Raw genomic sequence first — 20,583 nt, 5'->3', positions numbered from 1 at the left:
CGCAAGATGGCTGCCAATTTATGTGAACGCAAGGACATGTAGAAAAGTGATATCCGTTTTAGTGATATTCCGCTTATATTTATGATAATAACTTTTTAATTATCTCGTTTTTGTGTTTGTGTTATATAAAAGTTTTCGTGCAATTTGTTATGAGTTATCGATGGTTGTAAAGTCATTTGTGCAATATTGCGTTGGATGTCTTACAAAATGTTCTGTGTTGAATTGTGATTATATATGCAGTGATTATTCTTTTTGGATCGCTATGACGCTTGTTGTTGGATGATATCTGTTACAATAGGTGAGTACTATATTTTTTCATTTGTCACCAGTTTTAGGTTGGAAAATTGTCATATAAAACCGCTGTAACCTATTTGACTATATCGGGTGTTTTAGTGGCGTGGCTGTCCAAGAGAGGCGCCGGCGAGCCGGCTTCGACGCCCGCAGCAGCTGTTCGTATCTCACGACTCTGCTGACGGTTCCTATTAACAAAATCATGCGTTAAAACTTCGAAATTACGGCACAATTTGCATAACTCTGTTGTTAATCCGGTACACGATCTTTACTTTTCGATACATTCATCCTTTTAACTCGATTCATAGTAGGATTGCTTTCACTACGCCTTTATTTGATTTTTCTTTCTTTTTTCTACACGTTTATGACATTTTCCGAAATTACCTAATTCTATTACATTGTTATTTTAATCCAAATTAATATGAATACGTATTTCTAATATTGTACATAATTTAACTAGTAATGAATTAAAAATATATGATGGCCATAAAGACTTTTAATATTCTCATTGCTTATCCAATAATAATAATTATACCTGGTCTCAAGATGTTAAAAGATGTTTATCTTTGTTGTAACAGAGTATAAATATGATGTGTCATTCATACCCAGGATATTGTAAGAAAAGGAAAGTAAAAAGCCTTGTATAGTTTTTTTTAGTATTTTTTTTCTGCTATCTGACAAGTGTGATAGTAGTTGGCTATATTGCCTTATGGAAGAGACCTTTGTCCAATAGTGGTGTTTTACTGGATTGTTAAGCTGAAATATATACTCTGTAATGTTAATAAAAGATATTACAATGGTGTGTAGATACATAGGGCATACCTAGGTAAGGAAAAATTCTATTACTGTCATTTTTTTATAATAAATAAATAGATAAAAGAAAAAAGTAACATAGTAAATTACTTTAATTATAAATATATGTTTTTCACTACAGTAAACATGGAAAAACCTTTTAAGAACAAAAGTCTTTGATCAGCCTTAATAGAAGTGTATAATTAGTGTCTTTATATCTACAATCTACTATGGCAGTGTTATTCCCTCAATTCATCTCCAACATTTAATGACATTATATGTAGTGTAATTGTAAAAGTGATTTTGCTTATTTGTGTGTTACCTTTTGGTAATTTAACAGCTTAGTCAATTGACAAAATTTGAGATGCATGTAGTATTTTATATGGAAAAGGACATTGTTATATTATATTTTATTTTTTATCACAGTCATGCAAATTTACCCAATGAGTTCTCAGCTAGTTTTTTTTTTGTATATATTTACTTATATCGTTTATTGTTAAATGCATCACTTGAGAACAATTTTTAGATTAAGAAAAAATGGAAATCTCCATACCATATGATTTTTTTAGTTTTGTGGACAGTCTTTTAAACATTCATCTACAGTCATTAATTTAAGGATTCAATCCTATAATGTTTATTAAAATCTTAGGTATTAATTTCTATTTCATTATAACTGTGAACAATAATTATTGTTCAGAGGTCATCAGAGGTTAAGAAAACATCATTACATTACAGGTTTCTTGTTTATAGAATTGCTAATAATACCAAGAATGCCAACTATCCTTTATTGTGACAACAATTTATTTTTATTTATTTATTCATTAGTACAAATATGTGTACATGGCGGACTTAATGCTAAAAGCATTCTCTCCCAGTCAACCATAGGGAAGTGTCAGAATACTCGAATGTGGTACTACTAATTATTGATATACATACATATTAAAATTTACTTATATAAACGAATAAATATATATGAATAACAAATATACTTACACATATATGATATATACTATATTATACACGAATTTGGGAATAATATAAAGCATTTACTGCTCAGATAAAGATAAAAAACTATATTCTGTAATTGTACATGTTTTGTACTAATAAAATTAATGATTTATTTATCTAGCTAATTGATAAGTTTTTATCCTCATATTTGTCCTATTTCTATCCCTCTTAAGTGGTTATTTAGTTTTGCTATCTGCCATTGATTTATGAAAATTTGATAATTTCTTTCACAAATATACTATTATTAATTGCCACTAATAGCTAAGTCCATTAGAGAGTTAGATAATGTTATTTATCAATAACAAAAAATATCTAATTCTCTGATGATGGAAACCTGGATAAACTAAATTCACATAGAATTAAAAAAGTGAAATTCTATACTGACATATATTGAGTTACTACAAGAGTAACATTTTGCAAATTTCTTTAACTCATCAATTACAGTTATGAACATACCTATTTATAAAAAAAATAAAAAAATGTATAAGATTTATTGTTTCTACCACTGAGTTCAGAAAGCTGTTATTTGTTATTTTGCATTTTTATTGCTAAATGAACATATTCATTTAAAATCATAAAAGTAGTTTGTAATTAATTTTAATATAATTGTCATAGTAAATCTATGTTATATTTATATAACATGCAATAAACAAATAGATAAATAATGTATGTATATTTTTTGTACTTTAACATTTATATATCATTAATAACAATAGAACCCGAATCTAAAACTGCTTTCCTGTCACACATCTGCTTCAGTCAGTTTAATAACTTGTCTTATGCATATGCAGTGCAAAACTTTTCAAATGTTCCATTGGTTAGTGCATGCACCTCATTTATTGGTTATTAATTAGTTTGTGGATAGTAATAGATTGATTTTTGTAGTAGATATGGTCATAATCATCATTATAATAGTCATTAACTGTCCACTCCTGAATATAGGCCTCTCCCATAAAGGGTAGTTGTCCCAGTAGTAACCACCCTTGACAGGCAGGTTTTTTTTGATGGGTGAAAATGGTATGGTAACCCCGCCTGGGCTAACGGGATATGCTAGCAAGGCACTAGTGAAGGGTGATAGATGAGAATGAAAACAGGCCAGTTAGCCCATCATGATGAATTCATCAGGAATTAACCATGATAGTTTCCAGGGAGAACCGCGAGGAGCTTGACCTTGTTGGCTATATTGCTAGCAATGGGATTCTCAGTCTCCATTATTAACAATCCCTTTCCCCCCTTGACAGGCAGGTTGGCAACTGCAGTTAGCCTTTAGTGATGTTTAAAGAAGCCTACTGCTGCTTATCGCTCGGTCATTAAGTTTCCTTAGTTGCCTCTTGCGGTACATACAGTAAAGGAAGGGATGGTCCATTCTATGCAAGAAGCACATGGCAATGGTATGATCATAAAGACTTCAAAATGCAAGGAAAATTTTTAATGGTCCGTTTTAAAAATCGAAAACTTTGGGAGCGTTTTCTTCTGGTTTGTTAATTTTACAAATAATAACTCTATTATAATGTCATCCATACCACATATAAATGATGAGCCCATTGCACTTGCAACAACAAATTCTTATAGTAAGTCAGCGGAGAGGGTATCAAATGACCCGCCATGACACTGCATTATCACAATCGGCCACAGTCACAACTGAGTTCACAGAGTTTTACACTTTACAGTATTGGATTGTTTATTAATTACTAGAATTTTATTTATTAATCTATTACCGCATGGTAGCACAAACGAGGTTGCTATTCCATTAAAATAAGATAGTTACTCCTATCATGCTGGCTAGATATCTTAGTACAGGCTTTTATTTAAACTTTTCTTGCTCTTATACTAGTAAACTGTGCTTAATAATTTATTTATTTATTTATTACATCCACTGGGTGAGCCTTACAGTCTTCCAATACGCTCACTCAGGAAAGCATGAGTACAGTAACATGTAAAAAAGGAATATTACACAAAAATATTAAACAAAAAATAATATAAAAAAAGATTTAACTGAAACAAAAAATGTCTGAACACAAATATTCTGTGGTCACTCGACGAAACTCCAGCAAGTCGGAGGCAAATACATCCAATTGCGGATACTGGCTCAAAATATCATTAAGTAGTTTCAATGCGAGATATAGGGGAGCCTGCTTAGCGAACTCTGTTCTGCGCTCCTATTGATATTGATTCCAGTACGGTTTGGTTACATCTCCCTCCCCCCCCCCCCTCCCGCACTAATTTTAACACATACTCAATTACTTTTAAACATTATTATTATTATATAGAGAACATGAGTGTGAGTGAGGATATATGAAAAGATTGTTGAATGTGGAGGAATCAAAGCGTTTGTTGTTCCATTGTTTCTGTGTACCCTGTTGAGAGACTAGTGTGACAGATATGTATGTATATAATTTGCTACTTTCACACCTTTGAGAATGAAAAGACATAATTGAAATCGAATTTGTAATGTTGTAAAATATGAACAAATGATCTGTATCTGTCTTTTGAGTTGCCTCCTATCACATTCTGTCAATGAAATGACACTTTGAATCCTACTCTATGTCCATATGTAACTAATAATATCCTTTGTTTTTTAAATAAATAAAATAATTGAAGATAACACAGATAAAACTGACTTCAATTATGACAAAACCAGTTATTTTGGTCTAAAAATTAAACTATTTAACCGATTTTGATACAATTTCTATTGAACTAATCTTTAAGTACTTCTTTTTAGATAAGTAAAGAATTTTCCAAATCGGTCTAGAATTAAAGAAGTTATTAGATAACAATTATAAAAAAAAAAAAAAACTACTTAATTTAGAACTTCCTTCTTTTTGAAGTGGATTGAAAATCCTGTGTTACGATGTTTGCTCATGCTAAGAAAAAATTGACTTGGTAGGTAGGCAGTATTGGCTAAAGCATTGTTTGTCCGATCAGCTAGTATTTACATATCATTTAAGCTTTTTTAACTTATTTATATGCAAGCTTCTTGCCTGACATAAAGTTGAATGACCCATTAGAATTCAAATATTCTGGTCCCTCAAAGCCCCATTGAAATGAATACAAATGCTGTATAGCAAATTAATTAGTTTTCAAGGTATCATTGTCGCTGTCAAACGTGTGTCTTCAAATTGTAAGATTTTTATTATTATAAACTTGCAAAACAATTCCCTCTTTGTACATTAGTGTTTAAAATATACATTACATAGACACAGTTCAAGGTTATTTTTCGAAATGTCAAACACCTCAATGATGTCTCAGTAACGTGGCCTAGAAGAGGGGAGAGGGCGAAGATTGTTAGTAAGAAGTGTAGCGGACATATTGCGGTAGTAATATATTTCTTTCAGGACGGCCTTGACGCGGCCACTCACAGAAATTATCGGGGTAATTATTAGTGAATTTGCCACGAAGGGCCAACTCACCTGACGCCTATAAACTCATACACCCTCGTTAGTAATTTATCGCAATGAGCCAACTGATCTGACTTCATTCATGCCTTTATCAAAAGTATCGTGCTGAATTCTAGGTGTATGTATTTTTTTTTGATAAGTGAAAATGGTTTATTATATTATTTTTTATGAAATTTGATGACAAACAATGCAGAAGCATTTTTACCAGAGGGAAACTTTGTACCAAAGTCGTTTGCTTGGGTACCTCTGTCCCATTCGTGTTTCAACCGTGAAGCAGTTGTGTTTGCATGGCTGTGTTTCGATTTGAAGAATGTGATATGGCGTGAAATTACAGGGTACAGAGGAATAACACCTGAGTCCTCAGGAATAGCAACGTTGGGGAGTATCATAGGTGAAACAGTATACTCTGTTATGTCCATGGTACTGCTCATGTCTATGGCGACGGTTATCACTTTCCATCAGGTGGGCCGTCAGCTTGTTTGCCATTCTAAGCTGTATAAAAAAAAAATATCGATTATCCGAATCAAATAGAAATTTTCATTTTTAACAAAATTTTTAGCGTCTGCCAGAATCGAACTCGGGAACATTGGGGTTTATAAGTCACATAAGCACACCACTACACCACAAGATTTTTTTTGATGGGTGAAAATGGTATGGTAACCCCGCCTGCACTAACGGGATACGCTGGCGGAGCACCAGTGAAGGGTGATAGATGAGAATGAAAACAGGCCAGTTAGCCCATCGTGATGAATTCATCAAGAATTAACGACGATAGTTTATAGGGGGAACCGCGAGGAGGTCGACCTGGTTGGGTATATTATTGCTAGCAATGGGATTCTCAGTCTCCATTACTAACAATCCCTTTCCCCCCAGGTGTATGTATTAGGATGGGCTAACTGACGTGCCTTTCCATTTCCATTTACACCTATCGCCGCTTACTATTACCATTATATTATCATCTATTAAAAAAATGTTAGGTTTGAAGGGTGGGATGTGGCGTGAATTTACAGGGTACAGAGGAATAACACCTGAGTCCTCAGGAATGGCAATGCATGGGGGTATCATGGGTGAAACAGTATACTCTGTTATGTCCATGGTACTACCCATGTCTATAGGCGACGGTTATCACTTTCCATCAGGTGGGCTGTCAGCTTGTTTGTCATTCTAAGTTGTATAAAAAAAAATAAAAAAAAAATGTTATTTGTCTCGTAACTGAGCCAGTGTGCTTCCGTATAGAAAAAAAAAAATATTGAAAAAGTGTGTATTAAAATCTCATAATTGGGCTTTCTGTCTGTCGTGAAACGTGATGCTACCAAAACGGGAATCTTATAAGAATAAGAACTATGTATTCAGCATGATTCATCGACATTTACAAAACGAAATTATAAAAAAAAAATATGTAGTTTACGTAATGATTAAACCGCGAATCGGACACGCTTGTGACCCGGTTCTACTTCCAAACGTCCCGTTTTGGGGAAGGGATTGTTAATAATATGGAAGATGATCGCTATCAATCAATTTTTCTAATAGCTCCATTGCTAGCAATATAACCTCTCAGGTCGATGTCCACGCGGTTTCCTCTAGAAACCATCATGGTTAATTCTTGTCGAATTTATCGTGGTGGCCCAACTGACCTGCATTCATTCTCACCTATCATCTTCCACTGGTGCCTCGTCGGTGTATACGGGTAGCGCAGGCGGAGTTACCATTTCATTATTTTCAATTAAATAAAATTTACCTGACTATTACCTTATCGTATCATCCTTCATTCGTGCTGCGCTATTAGATTGCTATTAGCATAGGCGAATGCACCATTCCATGTTCGTCCATAAAAAACCTTCCCGTTTTGGTTCGGTCGCCTCGTTCGTTTCGGTATGCAGCAATGTTCGCGCGCTGTCCGCTGTTTATCTACACACGTCCTGTCAGGACGGACTGGTTCCGAGCGCGACATAGTTGCGATACCAAGTCTTGTGGAACTCGTTCTATCCGATAGGGGCCGCAAATTTTTTTTATGAAACTAACAAACAAGCTGACGGCTCACTTGATGAAAAGTCTTAAGCGTCGCCTATAGACATGAACAGTACCTTGGATATAACAGAGTATACAGTGTCGCCCATGATACCTCCCATGCGTTCTCATTCCTGAGGACAAGGTGTTATGTCTCTGTACCCTGTAATTTCGCTCCCATATCCCATCTCTCAAATTGAAACAGCTATGCAAACACAAGTTAATCACAGTAGTAATACGAATGTTCATTTGCCCTGGTATAATATTCCCATAAAATGATGCTAACTTTATCCTGTATACAATGCTTTAGGTAAAAATTATAATTTATCTTCCAGCGTGTTAACTGGAGGAATCCAGGAGGAAAGAGATTGTTAGTTCTACCTTCACGTAGTTCTCCCTGTAAACTATCATGGTTAATTTTTGTCGAATTCGGTGTAATGCGCTAACTGATCTGCTTTTATCTTCATTTATCATCTCTCACAGGTGCCCCGTCAGCGTAAACCGATAGTGCAGTAGGACTACGGGTCCATTGCCCCCATTATTATTAAGTGAATTAGTATAAAAATATAATAATATACTAATCCAGGATGCGGTCTATCTATGTACCAAATTTCATTATAATGTCTCTTGAGTATAATTGAATAACTAATATTTTTACAATCTTACATTTATGGTAGGCGGTTTACTTCCAATAACACCTAATTAATATGGACAAAATTTTACAGGTGTCACAGGGAAGATTTTAAATTTGTATTTATTCCAAAAACATTAAAATAAGTAAAATACTTAGTTTGAAAGACAAATTCTCAATATATTGAAGTAAAAAATATTTCTTTATGCGACATAGAAAAGCAGAAGTTAGAAAAAAGTTCTCGACTTACTGCGGATATCTCTGCATCCCGATCTTAACTACGGGGATTATGTCGAGAGTGTGGTTAAAACAGCAATAAAAACTGAGTTCTGAACCGAGCGTGACGGTACTTCGCACTGGAACAAAGCCTTTTGCTATATAAGGTACAAGTAAGGTCGTAATGTGGAGTACTTCTCGCATCTCTGTGAAGGCTTCGATCAGTATCTCCTACACGCTCTTGATCATGGGGAAAGTGATTGTTAGTAATGCGAACTACCAGTTCTATTGCTAACAATATACGTTATCAGGTCGACCTCCTCGCGGTTCCCCCTGGAAACCATCGTGGTTAATTCTAATTGAATTTGTCACAATGACAATGATTGACCTGCTTTCATCGTCACCTATCATCCCTCATTGGCCCTGCCAGCGTATACTGATAGGCGGGCTTACCATTCCGCTATCATCCATTAAAAAACACGCTCTTGATCTTCTGCAGAGACGAGCTGTCGATAATGTGGGAGACGCTGAGGTGTCTACAATCACGTAGAGATACATCTCTAAAGAAGCTACAGCTTCTTTTAGCGTCTTCTATCACCTATTCTACAGAGGAACTTCGTTTCATTATTCCACCTTCTTTCCAATATCGCAAAACCAGGATGGTAACGTGTATAAATGCGACTGCATTTATACACGTTGACTGCCTGCGCTTGCGTACAAATAAGTTTGCCAAGTCCTACGTGAATCGTACCATAATAATGTGGAATGGCCTTTCCCCGAGGCGTGTTTCCTTCGTACTTTAACCTCGGATCCTTCAAACATAGCACGAAAAAGTTTTTAGTGAGCCGGCACAGTGAGGTCAACCGTTGAGAGTAAATCATTCTCTTTTCGGTTGGTTATTTTCATGGACCATATTGTCCCTGTGTTCGCTTCCATACCACAACATGGTGTGATAACACCATCCTGGTGTTATCACACCATGTTGTGCTATAATAAAAAATGTCTACGAATATTTTATAAATGTCAGTCGGTAGTATTAATAGTTGGATGTCGATTTATAATATTCGATTGAAGCAATAGTGACTACACCTGCATAACGCACCTGGCCCTCCCTCGCACGCCCCGCTCTCTCGACCCTTTCATGCGAGCCACAAACAATTCGATGCCCATTCTTTATAGCCATAGGCAAAATGTATTCCAATTCATTTACGGTCGTTGAACCGCGAAAGGTGACAACTCTTGTCGATACAATAATTGTTTTTTTTTTTTTTTTACATTGATCGTTTAGCTTTTGGATGAGTCGCGATTTTCTTACTTTTCAACCGACTTCAAAAAAGGTGGATGTCAATTAGGTTCTTTAGTAAATTTTATTATGTTTGTTATTTAAGCACTCGGTCATATATAAATCGATTTTGAAAATTCTTTTTTTATCTGAAAGGATATACTATCACATTGATCCCATAGAAATTTTTATCAAAATCGATACTTTTGCGTCGTCTATACATATCTATATCTGTGATACGATGATGTACTTTCTCGGTTCTCTCACTGACAGTTAATACCAGGATGGAGCGATTCATCAGCGGCTGACACTGACGGATTAATGGCCATGGATCCGCGGGTTTCCGCCGTTGTTCGTCGACGAGGTGTGGCTTAGCTGTCAGCGATTTGATCTGGCTAAGGGAAACATTCTGTAATTTGTTTTTTTTTTTCTCTTGTTTGACAGATACACATTCGTACATTATTATGATTACATAGGTTACTAGCTTTTGCTAGCGTTTGTAAGTAACTTCAAGTTACTAATACGTAAATTACGTACTAATACGTAATTTAAGTTAAATTTTCCGAATTTCTGTTGCTTATATTTAAATTGTTTTTTAATAGTTGTCACTGCTAACTGACCTGCCTTTTCATTCTCACCTATCATCCATCACTGGTGCCCCGTACAGCGTATACCGTTAGCGCAGGTGGGGTTTACTATTCCATTATCATCCATTAAAAAATAAAAACCTTTATACGCTGCCGGGGCATTATTGAGGCATAGTTGAGAATGAAAAGGCAGGGCATTCACCCATCGTGATGAATATACCTGGAATTCAGAATTATGGTTTTCAGGTGGGTCCACGTGGAGGTCGATCTGATAGGGTATATTGCTAGCAATGGGACTGGTAGTCCGTATTACTAACATTTCAAAGTGGGTGTATGTTTATAGGCAACCCAACATGACTTAAATGACATTTATATCTGTGAAGATTCTTTATAAGAACTATCAAAACTTAAAAAATATGTCTCACATTTCTGTTGATGTAAATTTTATTGACTGTGTCAGATGCCTTAAATATCCTAAATACCAAATAATAGTTGCGATGTGAGCACAACAGCCTACGGTTCGAGTCCCATTTTTGCAGGTATCAGAACGCATTAAATCACTAAATCATCTTGCCAATTTCCAGAGACTTGGCCGATAACGGTAAAAATTTAAACTTTGAAGTTTAAATTTTTACCGTTACCACCATCACCGCGAGGAGCTGCTCTGGTCGCAAAGAGAATTACAGTGCCTTATAATATTTCACAGATAAATTATAGGCGATATTTTTTACAAATGAAATGAGATTCTGCCACCCTGATATAACGCAGTTAATTTTTTTGCTAATGAGGTGTCCTCACCAAATACGCTCATAAGAACAACGTATTCTATCGATATAGGTGATGCACTGTCTAATGATATATAGCTACTTCGGGACTCGTCATGGCCCAGAACCCATACTATCCATGGCACGGTTCTTTCATAGAGATTAGTTAAACCGTTACGGCGCTGTAAAGTCTTAAACAAACAAACTTACTTTCCCATTGTTAATATTAGTAAGAATTCATCTTACAAAGATTCATTTATTTGTTGATTATATAAATTTATCATAGTTTTTGATTATACTGAATCCGACCGGATAGTACCTAAATTTACAGCCGGATAGGCCGGATAAGCTGGATGCCGGATAGTAGCCCGATATCCGTTTCGTCTCTAATACGTATCGTACAATAATGATATTTGAATGATATATTTTATAGGAACCTATAGTTTTGTATACGTAGCGATATGACTGCGTATGTTTTTTTTTGTAGTGGATGATAATGGAATGGTGACCCCACCTGCGGTAACGGTATACACTGGTGGAGCACCAGTGAGGGGTGATAGGTGAGGCATGAACGAAAGGAAGTCTGTTAGCCCATCATGATGAACACACCTGGAATTCGTCATGGTGGTTTCCAGGGGAGACCACTGGGGGTCGACTTGGTTGGGTATATTACTAGCAGTGGGGCTCTTAGTCTTCGTTACTGACAATCCTTTCCTGCCCCCTGACGGCATATGTTGCAGATTGCAAAATTTGTATCTACCTGTTTTACGCTTAGTAAATATTTACAGAATCGATGTATGACATTATGAAATGTAATTGGTCAAGCGTAATTGGACACTAATCATCAGGTAAATTGCTGGTAATAGGTAATACTGCCCTCTATGTCTAGCTAAATACTAGTTACCAAGTTGATAAGTTTTAGAATGAATTCTTGTGGAATTCATCATGATACGACAACATAACCTTCAAGAAAAGAGCATATTCCTTTTTAAAAGGCCGGCAGCACACCTGCAATGCCGTAGGTGTTGTGGGTGACCATGGGCGGCGGTAGTCACTTACCATCAGGTGAGCCGCATGCTCGCTTGCCCCCTGTGTTGTAAAAAAAAAATGATGAGTTCCACAAGAATTAACCTGTCATTCCTCACTGGTGCCCCGCCAGCCTATACCGTTAGCGTAAACGGGGTTACCATTCTATTTCTCATCCACGAAAAAGAATCTGCAGTCCTCAGGAATGACAACACTTGAGCCAACCTCACATTATAATTCTGTCATGTCCATAGTGCTTTTTATTTCTATAGGCGATTGTTACCATTTTCCTTCAGGTGGGCCTTTAGCTATGTCATTATGAGTTGCATAAAAACCTGATGGAAAGTGGCAATGGTCGCGTATAGGCATATATGGCATCACGTAATACACTGATCTCCATGCTTTATGCGTTGCCATTTCCGAGGACTAGTGTTAATACCTCCCATACTAATTTGACAGCTCGATGCGTCTCTTTATTGTGGTCATTGTGTATACGAAATTTAGAAAATTGTTGTGTCGTTTTTAAATGCATAGCCCTAATATTTTAAGGAAGTATTTTTTTTATGGGTGAAAATGGTATGGTAACCCCGCCTGCGCTAATGGAATACGCTGGCGGAGCACCAGTGAGGGGTGATAGCTGAGAATGAAAACAGGCCAGTTAGCCCATCATGATGAATTCATCAGGAATTAACCATGATAGTTTCCAGGGGGAACCGCGAGGAGGTCGACCTGGTTGGGTATATTGCTAGCAATGGAATTCTCAATCTCCATTACTAACAATCCCTTTCCCCCCCTTAAGGGAGTATTTACTCTTTTACCTCTTTTGGTAGAGGGACGGGCAGCAGAAATATTTTTATAATTTTGTTGCATATATATACAAGTACTTAGGATTACTTATCGCAACGTGAATTCTGAAAGAATTTGAAGTCCGTGACCTAATATTGATAATGTGTAAATTCGCGGCTTACGGAAATTCAAGGCGAACAATCAAAGTACATAATCTGTCGTACGATATTGATAAAATATTTACAGTGCCATTACCTAGTTCTTAGGGTTCCGTAAGGAAAGTCCAAAGGAAAAAACAGAACCCTTATAGGATCACTTCGTTGTCCGTCCCTCCATCCGTCCGTCTGTCAAGACCCTCTTTCTTAGGAACGCGTGGGGGTATCAAGTTGAAATTTATATTATATACTCAGGTCTGTGATCTCTTAAAGCAGTAAAATAATTAAGCTTCTAAATCAACGCAATCAAAAGATGCGGCCGTTTATGTTCCATTTATATCGCATATTTTAATATCCGCATAGGGAATCAAAACCTATAGGGTATTTCCTATTCACCTAGAATCTTGAATTTTGGCAAAAAGCAATGTCACCTAGTACAAGTAAAGGAAAAGACTGAAAACCGAAAATGGCAGTGAATTTACAGGGTACAGAGGAATAACATCTGAGTCCTCAGAAATGCTACGCATGGGGGGTATCATGGGCGAAACAGTATGCTATGTTATGTCCATGGTACTGCTCATGTCTATAGGAGACGTTTACCACTTTCTATCAGGTAGGCCGTCAGCTTGTTTACCATTCTAAGTTCCATAAAATAATGAAGTTATTTCACAAAAACTTTTTTTAGATCTTAATTTGTACGGAAGCCTCAGTTGCGTAAGTCCAACTCGCACTTGACTGGCTTCTTTTCAGAAGGCAATCGTCAACCGTGTCACACCCATCGGTCACGAAGTACTCACTGTACGCTCAGTGACTTGTTTTTGTTACGGTGCTCGGCATTTGTCACCAATTTGCATAACGTTGTCGAACGATGTCACTGTTGCTAGCCCATTTTTAGTACAGGTTTCGTCTGGGTTTCCACAACAAAACAACTTTTTTTGTGTATGTCGTGAGTTAACAATTTGGTAATGCAATTTTATGTAGACTACCTACTCGTACATTGGTATTTTGGTTTCTTTGTCTGTGCTTAAAATCTGATAGAGTTGTAGATGTAAAAATAAAATTATATTTTGGTTTTAATGTAATTACTACCGGTTCAACTTGGGTGTAATTTGGTGGAGAAAGTTCGGCTGGTTTTGGTACCGTCCGGGACCATTAGTCTTGAGCGACAATTACATATATTTATTTACTTATTTACTTACATCAACTGGATGAGCTTTACAGTCTCCAAATACGCTTATCCAGGAAAGCATCAGTGCAATAACAAATAAAAGAAATAATATTAAAAAGATTTAATTAGAAATAACATTAGAGCCTAAATCTCTGAACACGAATACTCTGTGGTCATCCGGCGAAACTCCAGATTTACTTACTAATAATATTAACACTGTGCCTACTGGCTGACCCCAATTACAAAATTTCATTAAAATCGGTCGAGCGATTTCGGAGATTAGCGAAACGAACTTCGTTACACTGGATTTTTAAATAGCTAATAGGATTTTTTATTAGCTGTAGCCAGCGGCTTTGCACGCATCTTGTCGTGTTTGCCCTTTAAGTTTTAATTTTCAAAATCCTTATTTTTTAGCGGATGCTTACATTATATAGTACTGTAATGTAACGTAAGTTTCGGAGATTAGCCCGTATAGACAGAGAAAAAAAAGTTTGAAAAAAATCTGAATGTGTTCTGTTTCAATTCTAACATCTCCCTGATTCTTATTTTAGCGTTTTTATTTTCTATGTACAGACATTTGACCTCTACAGTTTTATTATATGTATAAATTAATATAGATATGTCAATATCATTTAGCGATTGAGTTAAGTGTCCATTATTAGCGTCATTACTTACATAGCTATTCAAATATTTATTGAGCATAACGTTGTCACAGGGTACACGGACAGTATTTCAACACACATACGTTAAAATCAATCGGTCAATATTTGATCACGTTTGCGTTTGTTAAATTCCTCTGATACCGGTATAGAATGTGCCGGCTGCACGGTTTGGTAATTAGTTGATATACTGTAAGATTTTGTTATTATTAGGTACTAGCGACCCGCCCCGGCTTCGCACGGATGCACATCACATCACATTAGAAACCTTTAAAATTATCAGTGTTTCTCTACTATATTATGCATGTCTTATACATATAAACCTTTAAAAAAAAAACCGCTTCAAAATCCGTTGCGTAGTTTTAAAGATTTAAGCATACATATGGGTGGACAGACGGCGACAGCGACTTTGTTTTATACTATGTAGTGATTGATTGGTGTTTATGTCATCTACTTTTGTATTATTCTCGTACTCATACTCAACAGGAAGGTTCTCGATTATGTATAAAACCATTTAATATTGTATTCCATAAAAAAAAAAAAAACTGACTTCAATTGTGGCAAAACTATTTTGGTTTATAAACTATAGTACTGAACCTATTTTCATAAGATTTCTAATCTTACCAATTTATAATTATATCCTTTCAGATGAAAAAAAGGAATTTACCAAATCGGTCTAAAACTGACGGAGTTATGAGGCAACGAACGTAAAAAGAAATACAACCTAATTGAGTACTCTCTCTCATTGTGATTTTTTATGCACTTACGAGTAGGTAGAATGGCAAAAATACTGACGGCCTACCTGATGGAAAATGGCAACAGTCGCCTATTAGACATGAACAGTACCATGGACATAGAAGTACGTTGAAAATAGTAGATTTTCTTTTTAATATTAAATGTAAAATTATATATTTATAAATGTAAAAATATATGTTTATACGTCTATATATACTATGCAATATTTCCGTCAAATGTGTGTGTGTGTTAATAAATCTTTATTATATTACATACATATTCCTTGTTCATTTTGTCATATGAGTTTAAAATTGGGGAGGCATTTGGCAAAATTTCATTTATAGTAAGTTGTGAGGAAAGGGGATGAGGGTCAGTATAAAGAATTGTTTATTTCAGTATTTTTTTAGAAACGTCAATGGCCAGTCGATGTTTAGAGTTGTACAAAGCAATCATTACATACACCTTCAATCTCACCTTTCCACTACTCACGCATTCATTCAAAATATAAGACATCCACTCGATCAAGTTGGTTCGAAATATGATTAATCATATTGTATCCAACCAATCGGAGAGAACAAACATCTGTCCTTCATACAAAGTTACAATAATGTCTAAAATAAATCAATAACCAATCAGATTGGACCTGCGTAGTTTTGCTTCAAATTTGGGTCAACATATAAAATTGAAACACGAAATGTATTTTGACTGGTTACACGAACGTTTTAAAATTTTATCGAGCGACCGAGAGCTCGGAAACTCGGCGCAGCGTACTTCATACGAGTATGCAATGGAATTGAATGTAGCAGTTGGTGAAATGGTTGAATTTCAATTTCCGACCTTATTAACAAATTCATCAGGAGTTCATCGCGATGATTACTAGAAGAACCCCTTGGAGATCGACTTGATACATGTATGAAGTAACATTGAGGCAACTAGATCTTAATAATCCTCTCCCTCCCGATACAAGTAATCTACGTAGACCCACTAGATATGTACTGAAATCATGTCCTGTCAATCAGCAAGCTCCAGAGATTTCTTAATTCATGAATTATTATTTTTATTTATTTTATGTTTATTTGCTGTAAATGTGGTACATAATGGGATGGAATCAAAGACAATAAGTAATTGGCAAGTAACATTAACATTAACAGTAAGTTGGCATGCAACATTTTATTAATAAAGATAATAGTTCTCATTGCTAACATTATACCTACCCTAACAGGCCCAATTCCACGTTTGTCTCTGACAGGTACCGTGGTTAGTACCTGATGAATTCGTGTTATTGATTCATTTGACCAAACTTCATTCTCATCTGTCATTTCTCCCTAATGTGTCTCGCCAGCGAATTCCGATAACGCAGGTGGGATCACCATTTTCATTCCAATATAAAAACCTAGCAAGCTTCAGTCTCTTATCTCGATATCGTTCCACGTATCGTCCGCCGTTAAAGATCGGTTCACGGGAAGCTGTTCATTTTTAATATTTATTATCGACGTTAACGGCACAGTCGACTTTATGACGTCTCTCCGTTTAATGAACGGTACACGGGCGTTTTGAAGTTATAGTCGTGTGTATGTATAAATGACTTCGTGAAACAGTGATCAAACCGACGTCAGTTTGAACAAATATAATCATAGAGAGTTGTCTAAATCGATTCAGTTCAATCTAAATTGGGCATCTAAACATAGCAAAAAAAAAAAAAAACTGCAAACGAATAGACGTTGCAAAAAAATGAGCATTAGAATTTTCGATTAGAACATGAAATGGCTGAGACTATAGCTGACAGTAAAGTTGACAGAAAATAATAACCATCACCTATAGACTACTGTCACTGCGTATACTGTGGTGATCAGGGTTCTCCTAACGTGTTTTCAATTAAATAACTCGAAAGTAGATTTTACTGTAAAACCTAGCTTCGAGAGAGAGAGCTTCTAAATTCTATTTGTTAAGTACAGTATATAGTAATGGGTTTTCCGTTTAAAATTTAAAAGCATGAGATTTATTATGCGCAATAAAGCATAGTGTTTGTAAAACGTGAACTAAAAACGCTGGAACAACAAGAGTTTCACGTTTCGAGCCATAAAACACCCGGACATTTACGAAGGAAACCAATTTCGCAGTGGCGCTGCGCAATCGATGGTCTCTGCAAATAGTCGTATTTTACACAAGTGGGAAAAACTGCACATATTTCTTGACTTGGCCCCGCAATAGAAAACACTTTCAGCTGTGCAAGAGCAATACTAAGTTTTGTATGTGCTTTCTTTTATAGTTTCCCCGCCCCGCGAGAAATGTGTTATCCTTCATTCCTGTGGAAATTTCTGCAAGTTCTTTCATAGTGGATGCACATGTTGTAAAAGGAGCCTATATTCCGTTTTTGTTACTCCAGACATTTAGGCTGTGTGTTGATATTTTAGTGTTTTTTTTTAGTTCTTGGTCTCCGAACTGTTATCCTGGTAGAATAATTTATTATTGTAACATTTGTAATAAGGAGGAGGTTTTCAATTCGGTTATATTTTTATATGTTTGTTACCTCATTACTCCGTCATTTTTATCTGAAAGGATATACTTTTAGATTGGTCCCATGGAAATTATATAAAAATCGGTTTAATAGTTTTTAAATTTTTTTTTATACAACTTAGAATGGCAAACAAGCTGACGGCCCACATGGTGGAAAGTGGTAACCGTCGCCTATAGACATGAGCAGTACCATGGACATAACAGAGTATACTGAGTTTTTAAATGAAAATAACTGGTCATTAACAAATCATTATGCTACTCAACGGATTTTTTTTAATGCATGATAATGGAATGGTAACCCCGCCCGCGCATTACTAACAACCCCCCCCCCCCTCCCAATCAACGGATTAGCGACTATTATGAACAGATTTTTAGAAAACTTTTTGCAATCTATAGCGTTTATTCTCGTGTTAGTCCCACATTGATAATGTGACGATTGTTGTCTTTCTTTACGACACAAAAAGCTACTTATTGGGAAGTTAGTCAGTTCGCAGTTTGGGTACTGAACGAATTGAGCTCGATTGAATAGCGATCTATTAATTTGTCTCAAATACTCATTGTCATGCAACGCGAAAGTCTAAAAGGTAATGTACCTACTTATTTATATTTTATTTTTATTTTCCCACTTATAAAATCATGCGCACGAAGTAATAGGCAAGTAGCTAGTTTATTCTATAAATAAAATTTAATTTAAGAAGTATCACGAGTAGATAAAGAAACAGACGGGGAGCCCAGCCAGTGAAATTGAATTATGTATAACACCCTACAGTATTGAATATTAAAAACGGCGCTCTATATAAACGGACGATGGATTGTCACGAACAGAGCATTTTTATTTAGCAACAAGTCTGCCGTGTATGTATTCCGAACAAAAATACATTTGAAATAACTCCAATAACGTAGGTGAGGGATGCTAAAAGGGTATTGGTGGAATAATATTCCACGAAACCTCTCGACCGGGTAGCGGGTTGACTTGTTAAAGTTATATCTGGGTGTTGGAAAAAGCCATTCTACTGGAACACGGGCTCCAGTGGAGTTGTTTTGGAAAAGGATGTTTTTCCTTTAGTTGCATTGCTACTATATTTTGGAATGAATAAAAATGGAATAGTTGCCACGTTTTCACTATTACTCTGGTGGAATACCAGTGAACGATCATGGATGAGAATGATGTCAGGATTTGCGTGAAGGTCTACTTGAATCTGCATATTGCTCTAGAAATTGGGCCGCTAATCTTCAATACTAACAGTTACATATATTATCTTTGAAAGCAACAATATCTAATATTGTTTTTGTACTCGTCCATCGTTTAGGGTTGATGTTTGTGACATCTTTTATTTTATACTAGCGGCCCGTCCCGGCGTCGCACGGGTGGACATTTTTAACATTTCTCTTCATTGCTTTGCTCTTATTGATCGTAGCGTGATGAAAAGTATACTATAACCTGCCCAGGAGTATGAAGAATAATTGTACCAAGTTTCGTTAAAATCCGTCTAGTAGTTTTTGTTTCTATAACGAACATACAGACAGAGAGATAAAATTTTTTCTTATTGCATTTTTGGCATCAGTATCGATCACTAATCACCCCCTGATAGTTATTTTGGAAATATATTTCATGTACAGAATTGACCTCTACAGATTTATTATAAGTATAGATTAATTCTATCAATAATAAATAAAATAGAGAAAGAAATAGAGTTAGTTTTTACATGTTAATAGAGATTTACAGAAATAAATGAACACATTTGGATCAATGGCGGATTTACACATTTTTGGCTAGTAGGCTTTCCTTTTGGCACCCCTACCATGACTACAGTACGATATCTTAGTTCACAATTATATTAATTACAATATTTAGTCAATGAGATTGTAAATTTACGATTAAAAAAACGTTTGAACCACATTTGTCTCACTATAAATCTGCCGCTCTAAGCTTTAGCATATTCAGTCTACTGGCAAATCAGTTACTGGTTTGGCTATGGGTATTGTCATATATCTCTGTCTATACTAGTATTTAGATATTTGAAACTGAGCATTAATCGAATTTATCTATCCGGGTTGCAGGCAGCCCTGGTGCATGAGTTGTGTGGGGGAGTAAGTGGGGAGTTCTCGTCCGACCGAGTGGGGGCACTCGTGTTTTATTTGACAAGCCCGTTGGTTCGCTGTCATTAACGTCGATAAACAGCGGGTTAATTCGGTTTGGATTCGGTCCTGTTATGAAATATTGATCGAGAGTGTCGTTTAGAATCGGCTTTCGTATACGCCAAAATATTACTATTAGCTGTTCTATTTTTAAACGACTGTCTAAATAAGGAGTGGAATGTTTTAAGGTTCTTGTGTGTATGTGAGGTTTTTTTTTATGTTACGCACAACAACGCTTTGGAATCAACTTCCAGCAGCAGTATTTAGTTCCGGAGTTCCGTGCGTGTAGCCCTTCTACATCTCGCTGTAATCGGAAAAGCCCCTTAGTATTTATTTGTAGATAGGGTAGTTAAAACAGTCGTAATGTCATGATGCCGTGTGATCCCGGCATAGAATAGGCCATTCCTTCCTTTCTCGTAGAT

General features: G+C 36.0%; 1 protein-coding gene across 1 annotated transcript in view; it reads left to right on the top strand.

Moving 5' to 3' along the window:
- Positions 1-20,583, top strand: part of LOC113511252 (uncharacterized) — a 202,857-nt gene continuing 182,274 nt past the window's right edge. The window contains exon 1 of the mRNA XM_052892420.1: positions 1-298. The gene's annotated coding sequence lies outside the window, so the exon portion shown is untranslated. The remainder of the gene's footprint in view (positions 299-20,583) is intronic.

The sequence above is a fragment of the Galleria mellonella genome, unplaced genomic scaffold (assembly GCF_026898425.1).
Source record: "Galleria mellonella isolate WM207_F2 unplaced genomic scaffold, CSIRO_AGI_GalMel_v1 utg109, whole genome shotgun sequence".
Taxonomy (NCBI): Eukaryota; Metazoa; Arthropoda; class Insecta; order Lepidoptera; family Pyralidae; genus Galleria; species Galleria mellonella.
Note: the sequence above shows the minus strand (reverse complement) of the source record. Positions and strands in the feature narration are given on the sequence as shown.